The 13,642-nt window shown below is 39.5% G+C and overlaps 1 long non-coding RNA gene across 1 annotated transcript; it reads left to right on the top strand.

Moving 5' to 3' along the window:
- The first annotated feature begins 1,166 nt into the window (after positions 1–1,166).
- On the top strand, positions 1,167–2,599 carry LOC119725787. Its single transcript, XR_005270734.1, has 2 exons — positions 1,167–1,639; positions 2,010–2,599. It is a non-coding gene; the product is annotated as an uncharacterized LOC119725787 (long non-coding RNA).
- The last annotated feature ends 11,043 nt before the right edge of the window (positions 2,600–13,642 follow it).

The following is a 13,642-nucleotide window of genomic DNA, read 5'->3' as shown; positions in this document are numbered from 1 at the left end:
CACTGCCAAAAAAGGCATTAATGGAGAACGCCTTGTTTAGTTCCTTAATTAATTACCACAGGTATTTAATTAGAAGCTCAATTGAATATTCGATTGATTTAAAATATTTACAAGAGCACAAAACAACAAGAATCATTGAAAAAAAGGTCTTAATGCAATAATATTTCGATGTTTCTATACGCATGGCGGTTACTTCATCGGTCCGGCGAGCTAACGATTTCCTGGGTAAAAATAAATGTGTCATGTGTAACATATACGTAGGCCTAAACCTTTCTCAATCGACAGGAACTTGGGATATGAACTCGTGTCAGGAACAGCTAAAACAACAATACAACAAAAGTGGCTTCATCTCTAAACACCCCATCAGTACCAAGGAAGAACATCGGGTGGCGGTTGATGGTATTTATACCGGGTTACTTCTGTCTCAAGATGATTATACACAGCTGGTTAAGGAAAGGTTAGGGCAATCCGAAATCAATAAAGCTAAAACAAAACCATACGACTCTTTTGAGGACTTGTTAGATGCCGAAAAGATTAAGAAATTGTTAATTATTCTCTCAGGTGGAGCTGGACATGGGAAATCAACTATTTTTAAGAAAATCGTGGATACTTGGGCAAAACGTGACTTATTTTCCAATTTCAGGCTTTTATTTTTTCTCGAGTTAAAACACATGAAAACCCCCTGCGTCATTGATGCAATTTTAAACCAATGTTTTCGGAAAGATAAACAGCCTAATCGCGCTGATTTAATCAGGATAATTACTGAAAACGAAAAGGAAAGTGTGTTCTTATTAGACGGTTTAGATGAACTTCGGCCCGATTTGCTTGAGCCTAAGGAGAATAATACATTTTGTCTCTATAACGTATTGCATAACAAGGTTTTACGAGACAGTCGCGTGTTGGTGGCAACACGGCAACACATGGTGGATCGTCTTCTGAAAGACAACCAGACATCATATGCTCGCGTTCATACAGAGGGATTCTCATCCAAAGGCATCAATCAGTATATCAAGAAGCATTTCTCAGATGATCAGACAAATAAAGCAGACAAGTTAATTCAATGCTTACAACGAAAGGAAATGTGGAAGAACATGGCGCATATTCCACTTCTTTGTCAGATAATGTGCGTAGTTTTCAGTGAAGATGATGAATTGCCTGACCGTAAATCGGCACTGTACAGACGCTTCACAGAGGTTCTTGCAAAGCGCCGCTGTCAAGAAATTGAAAACTGGTCGACGAAGTTGGAATCTGAACTCAAAAATCTTGGAAGGGTGTCACAAGATGTGATAGATTTATTAATCAAGTAGTGATCATTGTTTTTATTCAAGTAATTAATTATTGGATTATCACTTATACATTTATTTTTAGCACAAGTTAATTTAATTCTCCCCCATCCAGAAATGAAGCTACCCAGAATGTACAGCACAGTTAAATCTTTCTTATGTTAATGCAGTATGCAAATTAATGATTTGGTTGAGTAATTTTGTTAGCACTTAGATGCCATGTGCATTCCCCAGGGCACTGCTATTTTAGCCTTCACTGTGTGCAGTCACCTTATATTCCTTTGGGAGTATATACAGTGGTACTGTGTGTACCAGGGCGCGGCCCATGTTTTAAAAGCCAGTTTTGTCAGTAAACTGTAAGTATTTCTTTCATTGTAAATTTATTAATCATTAGTCAGTTTGGCAAGTAAAGAGTTTACAAAATGGTGTGAGGAGGTTTTTTGGAGAAAACATTCATTCCAAGAACTGAATTTTGAAGCAGATCTTAAGGATTGAAAATTGGAGTTCCCTTTATATTTGTGATTTAGTGTTCTGTGGAAATACAGGGATGTAGTAAAATATAGTTATGAGAGTATGGCGATTTTAGGGGAATTTTCATTTCGCAAAAATGTAACTGGAGTTGTGGTTGAGGATATAGCGCATGTAAATTTTATTTAATTGGTTGCAAATTTTTGGAATCTTATAGTTGTAGTGTCATGGTGTATTATGTTTAATCTTTCTTTAAAGGGCTTTTCCCTGTGTGGGACTACGGGGGTTTGCCTGTCCTTAGTGGACTACGAGCCCATTGATCCTGTGTGGACTGGGGGTAAACACTACGCACCCGACTATGTGAGTTCTGTGTGAACTACCACCGCATGTGCACGTCTAATGGTCCTGTGTGAAAGCCGACTGTGCCGTGTCATCAGGTATGTACACAGTTTCTGTGTGAAATTGCAGTATGTAACCCCGTAATTCCTTCCATCGGCGAGGTGAGCTATCCGACAAGGGAAGTACGCACCTCGATCCATCGTCCTAAATGGAGACGCCGGACGTCCAGGAGTAGGCCCATCTATAGACCCTTACCTGAGCTCAGTGGTGGAGACAGATCGCGTGAGTTTCACAGTGTCTTACTCACGGGGTAGACTTACCTCAGAAGGAACACCCTACCAGACATTACAGCCGACAACGTCGGGAGTTCAGCTCTCCTAGAACTGTCCGCTCGTCCCCAGGGATCAAGATTAATTGCGTTGATTGTAAATAGATAATTATTGTGGTGGTGGGTAAGTTGTAATATTAATTGAATAATTGAATAATATTAGTATTAAGTTCTGATCGTACAACTTTGCAGTCCTGTGTTTTATTTTCTGTTCTGCTGTTTTATCAATTCTATCCTCTGTCACGTCCACAAGGGAAAAACGGACCCATTGTGTGACAAAGGGTTGCATTTGAAGCATTAATTGACAGGAAAAACGAGTTGGTGTTTGAATCCGGTGGGCATGAATCCGTCTTAGACACGTCTGCATCTGGAAAGAGTGGCTTCATACAATTGGATAGGTACACGAGTGGCACAGATGAGAAGACAGTAGTCACGTTCCTCCACACGACATTTCAGGAGTATAGTGCGGAATACTACTTTGCGCACTTGTATACCGAGAACAAAAGGGAATTTCAAAAGAGGTTGAAAAAGATCAATCGAGACAATGTCAATAAAATGGAATATCTGCTTCAGTTTGCATGCGGCATATCACCGGAGTCTCCGGCTACTGCGCTCATTCTTGAGCACGTACAAAAACAACGTTACAGGCGGAGACATGAGTACGCGGTTATACTGCAGAAAGTGACGTATCAGATGTTATGGGAGTCTGGTTGTGGCAAGCTGGCTGATAAGCTAGACCGACCAACTAACGCGAGATGTGATAGTCAGGAGGATATGATAGCGATGCGCTTCTTCTTGCATCATAGAGGTACAGGTAGAATTAGACGCTTACAGTGTCTCCGTCAGCCACTAGTAGAACTTGAGCGCTTAATTGTCTGCTGCAGATTGCTTGAAGAATTGGTGCCGTTGAGGGGAATAGTAAGCCTACTGCATGATGACACAAAGGTACGCATTGATTTAAGTATCACCGGTAGATTGCATGAATGCCTAAGCTGCTGGGGGAGATACTACCGATTGATAACATCAGGTCAATCAGGAGATTTGAGGTGTCTGTCATCTACACCGTGTCGGATAAACCGGACGAGGAGATGCAGACAGCCGTAGTGGTAGATGAGAGGCTTCATGATCGCATACAGCTTACACTGTGGATTGATGAGAAGTCTCACGTTGATGAGCCTGTGTTAGGATCCCTGTGTCGTGTATGCAAGCAGATCATTAAGACAGTCATGCTGTTGGAGAGGACGTATGCTGACGTCATTAGACTAGTGAGTGCACTGGCTGGTTGTGATAGGTTGGCATGGGTATTTGTGTGCTATACCAACCTTCACGGCCATCTGGCTGATGTAGCCCCTCTTGTTCCTCCATCCCTGGAGTGGTTGGTATTAGAGTCATGTGGACTGAATGATGATGACATCCCTGACCTGATCAGCATCCTCCCTGCCGGGCATGGTTTGGTGGAGCTTGATGTTTCTGGCAATGATTTCAGTGTGGTTGGATTGGAGACTCTTACTGCTCATCTCAGGAATCTACCTAAACTGCACTCTTTTTGGCTTTATTACAACGGTCCCGATGCAGAGTGTATCAGGGAAATGGTCGAGCAAAATCTTCCAAACGTCCGGTCCAGTCTTTTTTATTAAATGATACAAAATATATCATTAATGTGTTGATGTTCTTACCAGTTACATCACCAACATTTCAAATTGGGCAGTTGGGCTATTTCGCTCGAATCTCCAAATTAGAACTGTTGTTGACATCATTGCAGAGACATATTCCTATCATATTTCTGTGTAAATCACAACGTTGGTAAGCATTAAACAGACACATATTCCGTGAAAATACACGTTGAGATAGGCGGGGATCCCGGGGGTTGAGATCGAAAACCCCTTCCTGCTCTGTCACCCAAAAACAAAAACAAAAAATTATAACAATTATTGTAATGATAATTACCCATATATATGTTACCTGTCTGCAAAAATAGGATATAAATAAAAAAAAAAAACGGTGACGGGCATAACAACCTCCCCCCCCCCCCCAAACAAAAATATTCCTGGATCCGCCCCCGTTTAGAAGTATTTCAAATGAAACTAGAAATGTGTTTGTGGACAAACACAAGCTGTTTCGGATATTTGAAATACTCTGTGCACGTGATGAACAATCAATGACGGCACTATAAATGTCATCTATAACAGCACATTATACCATGCACATGTCAAGTCACAACCAAATCGAACATTTTAGTTCTGTAGATATAGACCTATAAAAGAATAAAATGCCCCTTTAAGGGACTTCACATGACATTTGATGATGATATCACTTCAATTTCCATGTATAACACATCCATGTGAATATGCATACCAAGTTTTAACCCAATCAGACTTGTACTTCCGAAGTTCAGTTTGAAGAAAAACGTGCATCTTTAATGTGATGTAACCTGACACTTCATGACGCCACGATGACGAATTTCTTCTAGGACTATCTATGGGTAGTGGTCTAAGTTTGTACCACGTATATAGTCGATCAAATTTACGAAAGTGCCAAAGTGGAGCGTTTTAAAACGTGTACAAAACCTATGGGTAAAATGTGCATCTTTAATGTGAAGTAACGTGTAGCCAAGGGAAGAGTTATTGGTTTGGTCTAGCAGGGAACTCCTCATGTGGCCGAAGGCTACTTATAGTTAATAAATATTGATGTGAAGCGAGTGGACACGGAGCGATGACTAGATTTGATTAATTTATTCGGATGAATCTATACAAAATAAACAGTTGTGGCTCTCTCGAATATATATACAAAAAAACGACAGTCAAATGGGTATACAGTTGTACGTCTGTGGAATTAAAGAAAACAAAAATGGACATCTCATTAGTTTGTTATCATTTAAAAGTACATGTACATAGCAATTCAATTCAGCATTTACAGCTTAGCTCCGCAATGTAAATACGTTAATTTATATGTAACAGTACCATACAATCCTGAAAGAGGTTCAATATATTTTCTTCTCAGAGTTCCAAGGATATGCAATAAATGCATTATAAAATCCTAAATCCATCCATTAATAATAGGCCAGCCAATAATTATTATTGTCAGAGTCCGTTTCCTTTAGGACACACCGTAGTGTTTATGCAAAACCGTGATTCCATCATGTCTATTTATAACACATGTGACTTGCCATCTTATAATGCGCTGTGCAAAACGGTCCTTTTCGGGTCCGCCACCAAACGTGTAGGTAGGTAGGTTAAATCGTGTCCCAAACCCTAACTATTAATGATAAATTTGCTAGATATATTACATAATTACTATGCCATATTCTCTCATTATCATCCCTGTTTCCATTGTGCAAATCTCAAGTCCATGTGCTGAATCGAAAAAGGGTAATTTGGGATTCATTTATCGTATCAATCTGGTGAAAACGTTTGCGGGTAAAGCACATGGTTGTATACAACGACTGTTTCATGTCGGGACATAAAATTACTGTTGCATGTTTTAATCTTAGCTTTTGCTGATAAAATTGGAAAAACTTCAACATCCAGGAATTTAATTATTTAACTGAAGCTATTTGGAATGTGTACATATATTTGTAAAACTTGCCATCGTGTAAACTGGTTGTCATCCATTTAATTTTTCCTTACTTAACAAAATCCAATCAGTTACACAACTAATAAGATAATTCTAACATTTAAACTAATATTTGGCGGAGCCTCATGGTGCATAATACTGCCCATGGTCTCTGAAACAGTGCTTTAGTTTACTTAAGCGTCAGGTAATAAGAGAAACTTGAAGAAGCACGTTCTACTTTAGTTATTGCTTTACATTTCTTGCTAATTCACCTTACAATTATGGCCAATTATGCCTAAAGCTGGTGGGAAAAGGTGATATTTTATAGCATGTATTCCCTTTAATATCGAGAACACTTCTCTTTCAAGCATAATTACAATTGAAGAGAATCAAACCCTTTGTATTATGTGAAAATCTATCCATAGTATCTTTACACAAGGCTTCTACAAAATTTACAATAAAAATTGAAAAGAAAGATATAAAAATTAGGTGTGTACTCACCGCCTAGGCTGAACAACGGTCGTGCCACCACCAAACGAAGGGGAAATTGTCCCCAACTAGCTGTAGTTGAGCTATAATCAGAGCACTTCTAAATTATAGGTGTGGTCTGATCGCAAGCAAGTGGATGAGTCTCTCTAGCAATGCCTTGTCATTACACGAAAGCTAAGTTATGCAGCTCGCAATGCAGCTCAGAAAGTGTTAACAATATTCTGGAATGCAAGGTATGTTGGAATGTTCCTGGCCAATGTAGCTGGTTATGCTAGAATGTGATTGCAGGAAAGTTAAGGAACCAAGCGAGGGCGTTGCAATAAAAAGTTTCTGTAACTACAGAGGGCGCTAATTATGTTATCAAAATAATGGCTCATCATATTGTACAGCCTATGTACTATGCTTATGATTATATTAGAAATGTTACCGAGACCTGCCTGTTGTAAAACACGACAGGTCACACTCGTAACACCTGATGACGACACGATCACGAATTTCTTCAAGGACCCTCTGTGGGTGATGGTCTAAGTGTGTACCAAGTGTAACGTCGATCGGATTTACGAAGATACCAAACTGGAGTGTTTTAAAACGTGTACAAAACGTGTACCGTGTACCGTGTACCGTGTAACGTGTACAAAACACGAAAACAAGAGCTGTTTCGGTGTGTACACCGAAACAGCTAATTACGTGAAGAACATCACGTATCAGACGTTTTTTCAGCGGAATTAGCGTAATGGTGAATGCATTAGTGTTAATTACAATGGAACAATAAAAAAAAAACTACAGATCAAAAAATTACCCGAGCAAAAATACAGAGGAAAGATAAAATTACAAATGTCATCCAAGATTAATTGTAAGTTTAGTAACTTGGTTCATGGTCTGCCTCTGTCCTCTTGTACCTTGTTCACATCCCAGGACTTCGTGAATTCACGCCCCTTGCCTTCCACCTCAGCATGTCTACGAACGTAGCTTGGCATTACAGTGCATGCTTGCCTTTACACAATCGGTACCCGGTTCACATCTTTGCAGTGTGGAATGACTAAATTTCCCTTACCTTCGATATTATCTTGTCCACGGTTTGAATCCAACCAAGACTACTTTGTTGTTTTCTCTGAATGCTCGTTTTACTCAATCTGGCTATCCGCTTGATCTTTTCTTGTTTCTTGTCTGTTTTGGCGAGGTCCACATCCAACTAGGGCTTCTTTGAGGCTTATTGACTCTGAATCGTGGCTGTTTGTATTAGATGTGTTGTCTGGACATTGAGGTAGTGGTCGGGTACTCCCATCGCACAACCATTCGGTTCGATTCTCGTCAAGGGCAGATGCCACAGCTGCATCACGTGGTTTCTGCCAAGAACTGTTCTTTCTCGTCCCTTTCTTGCTTCTTAGACTTGAATTTCCTTCCTTATTTTCTCTCAACTCTAATAAATCACCTGAGGAGTGCCAGAGACAAAACGCTGAATATTCCTGAACACATCTAAGGCAACCACATGAAATACATATCATGAAGATTTCAACATTTTTTGGCTTAGTCCCAAGAATCTGTTCAAAATTCCAGCGTACAGCTCAACAACTCGTCATTTGCATTTTTCTATCAGACCTTTAATTGCTGCGGTCATAATTATAATGACTAACACAGCGCTGTTCTGAGCAAGTGAAACTTTATGACAAACCAATAAAATCTTGCGTAAATACCCACTACATGTATTGTGAAACACAATTGTCAGACATTAATCTATGCTCCGCCTGAAAGAATAATTAATCAATTGAAACAAGAAGAGTTTTCTTGAGCTCTCAATGTGACATGTCATGTGACATGCATGTACAGAACTTAATATGAACGTGTATGTGGTTTGGTTTCCTGTTTTATTAAACATCTTCAAGGCTTGAGTTCATTCTGTTTATCTGTTGACTGTTCATTCCTAGTAATACGATGTCAAGATTTGTTAAATCCATTGTCTCGAAGATCAGTTTGACAACTGGCAATGAAGTTGACATTCTAAATTATCTCTGGTACATTAAATCTGAGCAAAGTACAATATGGTACAATTTCGCAACATTATCGCTTTTTCAGTTTGTTTCTCATTTTACCTCATTTCAGCAGTACATTAATCGTAAATATACAAACTTCCGGAATCTATGTTATCTGTGATTTGTTACGAATCTACAGTTTACAGTGAATTCGCAACGAATCTACAGTAAATTCTCGATTCTTACTATAACTTCTCTAATAATCTACACTTTTGATAATAGTGTGATTTCACAAAGATAGTTTAATATGTAAAACAATTGTACACTATGTATGTTCAATGTATATAACAGCTAATGAATAAGATAAAATTCAAGCTATAGTCGAAAAAAAATTAATGGATTCTAGAGCAAGGTTTTTTGCAACTATTTGGTTTGTATTTGAATTTAAAAATGAAACCAAGGTTTCCACAACTTTTCTGTAAGACGCTCCACTAACCTTTTGTAAATCATTAGAATGTCTTTGTGTCCTGGATTTATTTACTTGTACGCTTCTTTGTTTAGAGTTTGATGTAAATCATTAATATGAAATGAAGGTTTTCCAAATTGTCTGCTATTCGTTCCGACCTGGATACATGTAATAAATGATACCTTAATTGTCATAATCTCTTCCATGTTACTTTTGCAACGTCTATGACTACAACTTTTGGTTAAACTTACCCAAATAATTGGTTATAGTTATGTTATGTTATGTTTTATTCCACAAATAGGAACAAACCCCATAACCCCGGAAAAGGGTACAACAGTGAAATAAAACATCAAATTTTTGGCAATTGGGTAAACAAAGAATATGCTTTGAAATTACGTCATGCTATGCTTCTTTTTAGGATTTGTACATAGGGAAGTATATTTAGCTACACATTGAATAGTATGTTTATCTGACAACGACATCACTAAAATGAATTGGTCATTTGTTGTTAAACCATTAAAACCAGGCTCCATTTTACAAATGTCACTGAGTTATAGAACAACCCAATTTTGGGTATAATGGCAGTTTTCACCATGTCTTGTGTAAAATTAACGCAGGCAATTTTGTCAGTGTATTTCTTAGCACTTGTTGATTTATCATCGTGTTTTTGGTTTATGTTTGCCTGCAAGAAAAATTCACACATTTCTGGCTTCAATGAAAGTAAAACACTAGCAATTAGGTAATAAATGTGAACATATAAAAACGATTATTATTTTTTTTTAATTAATGTTTATCCTGAAACTTCATCTGTATGACAGGAATATTTGTATGGACTTTTTTATTTTGGTAACTTTTGTATAAACTTGCAGCTGGATTATTTCGGACATAGTGAACAAAAATAAATGATATCAGAGATATTGTATATCTTGGTTTGTAATATTTTCTTTGTTAATACAAAATACTTATATTATCCATCCAAAGTTTTCACCGTCAATTATTCTGTGGTGCATTTCCTTTGTATTTTTGCTCGTGGGTTCTAACCCTTGCTGTTATCTCTGCAAACCTGCTTGATACGGGAGTGCAATAGTAGGATGTGTCGGTGCAAGTTCAGGTCAATTCTTTCTTTATCAATCCATCGCCTTCTATAACGTTTGACTGTGTATCTCCCCAACCCCCACTGGAGCGATGTCCCCGCCCCCTTTTTGCACATAATACTAAACTGTAGTAGTTGAATTAACACTGCTGCCCTGCCTTGTAAAGTTTGCAATAGGCTACAATGAGAGCGCCCCCATTTCAGCACTGGAACTAAATGTATATCGCTCCTTCTTTATAGACATTCTACACAGTAGCAATCTTGGGGGGCAATGCATTTGTTTTGCTGGGATATGCATGAGTCAACCTTTCATGCATTCATTGCTACTAGATTACAGAACAAAAGACGCCCTCTAAGATGGCCGCTACGCGTGAGGTCGATTCAAAATATTTCGCGTGCTAGAAACAATCAGGCGTTTAACTACAAGGAGCTGTTTGCAGTTGACCCACCTGCTGAAGTGTCAGGAGAAGATTCGTGGCAAGAATTCCTTGAAGGGCTGACTTCTCATCTCGTCATTCATCTTGCAATTTCTTGCCCCTCCTCCAGAGTCTTTTTTTTTTACTGCGTCCAGCCCGCATATAACTTAGGCGTTAAATTTGTGAAAATAGGCTGCAATTTGTACTAAATCATACGGAAAAACCTGTAAGAAATTGAATAAAACAGGGCATGGCATTCTCCCCAAATTTCGAAACATTGTTTAAGGATTGTAGACGATATCTATGTATATAAGAGAGAGTTTAACTCGGCCTCCGAGACGATGTTTGCTCATGAAAGGATCCGAGACCGCGGGCTCCCGCGGCGCCAAAATCGCTCCACGTCCGTGGAAAAATGCGGAGGGTGTCTTCCGCCGGGTCGGACACTTCGGGTCGTCCTGATTTTCCCGTACGGACCGGCGATCCTTTTCGTCTATTTTTCGTGACTGCATTTTGCGCAGGAATTTGCCGTCGTGTGTGCTTTCACGTTGACAGCCTGGCCGCCCCCTGTCCTGGCTTTTCTGCGTGTCTAGACTGTGCGAGGTCAGCGGCTTCGACGTAGGGGTTGCGTTTACGTGTTCTACTCGGCCGTTCTGCAAAAGCGTTCACCAAATTGTAGTTGGTGTGACCTTGGTAAAATATTTTTTCTCCATGGTGCGTGGCCACCAAGTGCCCCTATTCTTTCGTATGCTTCGCTTGCCGCCCCTTCGCCGAGTGCAACGAATACTCAGAAGGACTACACATTAAGTATGCCTTGCGCGGTCTGACCAATCGAAAGTCTACACTGCGTAGTATTTCCGGGCTATGCAAAACTGTCGATGGCAACGCGTACTGCAGCCTGCTCCACACCCTGTAAACGAGGTTGGGTCTACGGTGCTCGCTATTTGAAGCGCAAGCATGTGACGTGATAGAGTGCTGTTGCTTCCATAATGTGTTTACAGCTCCCACCACCAAGGCTGAGCGTTGTGAGTTCGCTGCCCGCCACGTATAATTCAGTGTCGCGTTATAATTTCGGGGGCCTGTTTGGGGTCAACGAAGGATCGCCGCGGTCTCGGATCCTTTCAGAAGCAAACATTTCTCGGAGGCCGAGTAAAACTTGCTCTTATATATAGATGGTTGAACCAACTTGAATAAAAGTTGAATCGCAGACGGTCTCGCAAATTGTAAGAAGTTCAAGTTTACGTTTGTTGAAGAGTCCAATACTGAAACTTAATTATGACCTTCCTCCATGATTCAGACCGTTTGTAATTTTTTGGTAACACTCAACATTTTCATTTTAAATGACACCTTCACGTTTTATTGCATTATGATTTATTGTCAAACTGTACAACCAGCCTTCGCCTGTGTACTACAGTAACCTTTTCACTACGTTTTCCAAATGCGACTGCCTCACAAAAAGCCAATTTAACAGACCAACGGCAACATTTACAGACAGTTGCCATGGTACATAATTATCATGTGCGTAAATCAACGGGGGACAGGGGAACCCCCCCCCTCCCCCCCCCCCCCCCACACACACACACACACATTTTGAGGGGGGACATTGTTTGGTCTCCCTCCCCCACACACACTTTTTCTTCCCCGAATAAAAATATTGTAGCCTACAATAATGATTCTATTGCTCAGAATACATGTAGCTGATTCAATTACTCAAAACTCAAAACTTTCACAGATGATCTTTTGCTCAAATTGGTTTTAGTGATCAGAAATTGCCTCAGATCACACCACAGAAATTGCTATTCTTTAACTGCATGTCTCCCCAACTATATCCCCCATTTACATTTAACTCCCCACATTTTCCTCCCCAACACTACGCCCTACCCGATCTATGATCGGGTAAATCAGCTTGTGGATATATAAACGCGACCTTGCTCGGACGGAAGAGTGCAATATAAGCCTGTTATCGTCACTGCTATGTGTTTATTCCGTTATTTATTTTCTCCCTTCGCGTAAATATTTCCCTTATTTTAAATAGAGCCCTTATTACATAAGTTTAATCTAGTCAGTCACCCGACCAACCCCTCTTAGGCATCTCTGGTATGCAATTACGTAATATCTTTGCTCGCGCCACCCCGGCGTGCGGGACATTCGAATCAGTTGCCTCCACGCTCCCGATCAACTCACTACACATTTCTGTAGCCAAAAATATGTAAGTATTTTTACTTTAATTGATATCATGTTGATTTCTTGATATTTCATTCTCCGTAAGCATTCATCCGTATTCTATACTACTAGTGTCTGGCTCGATAATCATGGATACATGTATTTTAGTTTACGTCGAAATGTCTATCATTCCTTAGAGCCAACGCCCTTATTTTATAGGCCTTTACCCCGGTACATGGACATTCAATGTATGGATTCTTATTTCGGGTACAGTAAGAGTAATGTTATGGTGTTATTTATATCGTTGAACTGTGTAGCAATGTTGTTTGCATATTTATTTGCTATTTATATCATTTGTACAGCACCCCAGAATGCCGCCGTCAACCCCTGTACACCCAACTGTTTCAACCCGTTACCTCACTGTGTGCGCTGACGATTCCTTACCCCGGGAACGATTGTAAGTTTATGTAATACCAGTGGGTTTCTTTATTTAAATAATTCATTGGATTAATTGTATTAAAGGGATTTTTGACTTCCCCACTACCGATGATATTATCGATAAGGTGCTGCCCATTCGTTATTGTTTTCTGTAAATCTATTGATGTAATTGTTAAATCGTGTACTTTGGTGCTAATATGATTGGATTATTTAAGTGATATTTGTATTTGCCTTCGGCTTTAGTTTCAACCTTCAATAGCGAATACATACATCTCCATTTGCGAATAAATGCAGAGGTGCTAACAGTGACAAGGCCTAGTACCTAAAGGACCATAATTACAAAATGCTTTCTTTGCTCAAATTTCACATACGAATTGAGTTTGAATATTCCCACTAGCATTGACATAGGGAAAACATCGGTCATGGCACTTCCAGGATCGATAGAGGGACCCTTTTGCGCCCCCCCCCTTGTTATAAGATGAGAACAAAAAATGTTTCGGTCTAAAGTGTTTTCGAATAGTCGACAGTTTCTTACAAAACTGAATTTCATAACTTAAGACATCATTTGACTTTTGTTAACAAGTGCCTTTTTCTGAACAAGTGCCCTTTATAAAAAAAAGTCATGGCCTTTTTGTGTGCC

The sequence above is a fragment of the Patiria miniata genome, unplaced genomic scaffold, assembly GCF_015706575.1.
Source record: "Patiria miniata isolate m_02_andy unplaced genomic scaffold, ASM1570657v1 HiC_scaffold_19, whole genome shotgun sequence".
Lineage (NCBI taxonomy): Eukaryota > Metazoa > Echinodermata > Asteroidea > Valvatida > Asterinidae > Patiria > Patiria miniata.
This window is presented reverse-complemented; position numbering and strand designations above follow the sequence as displayed.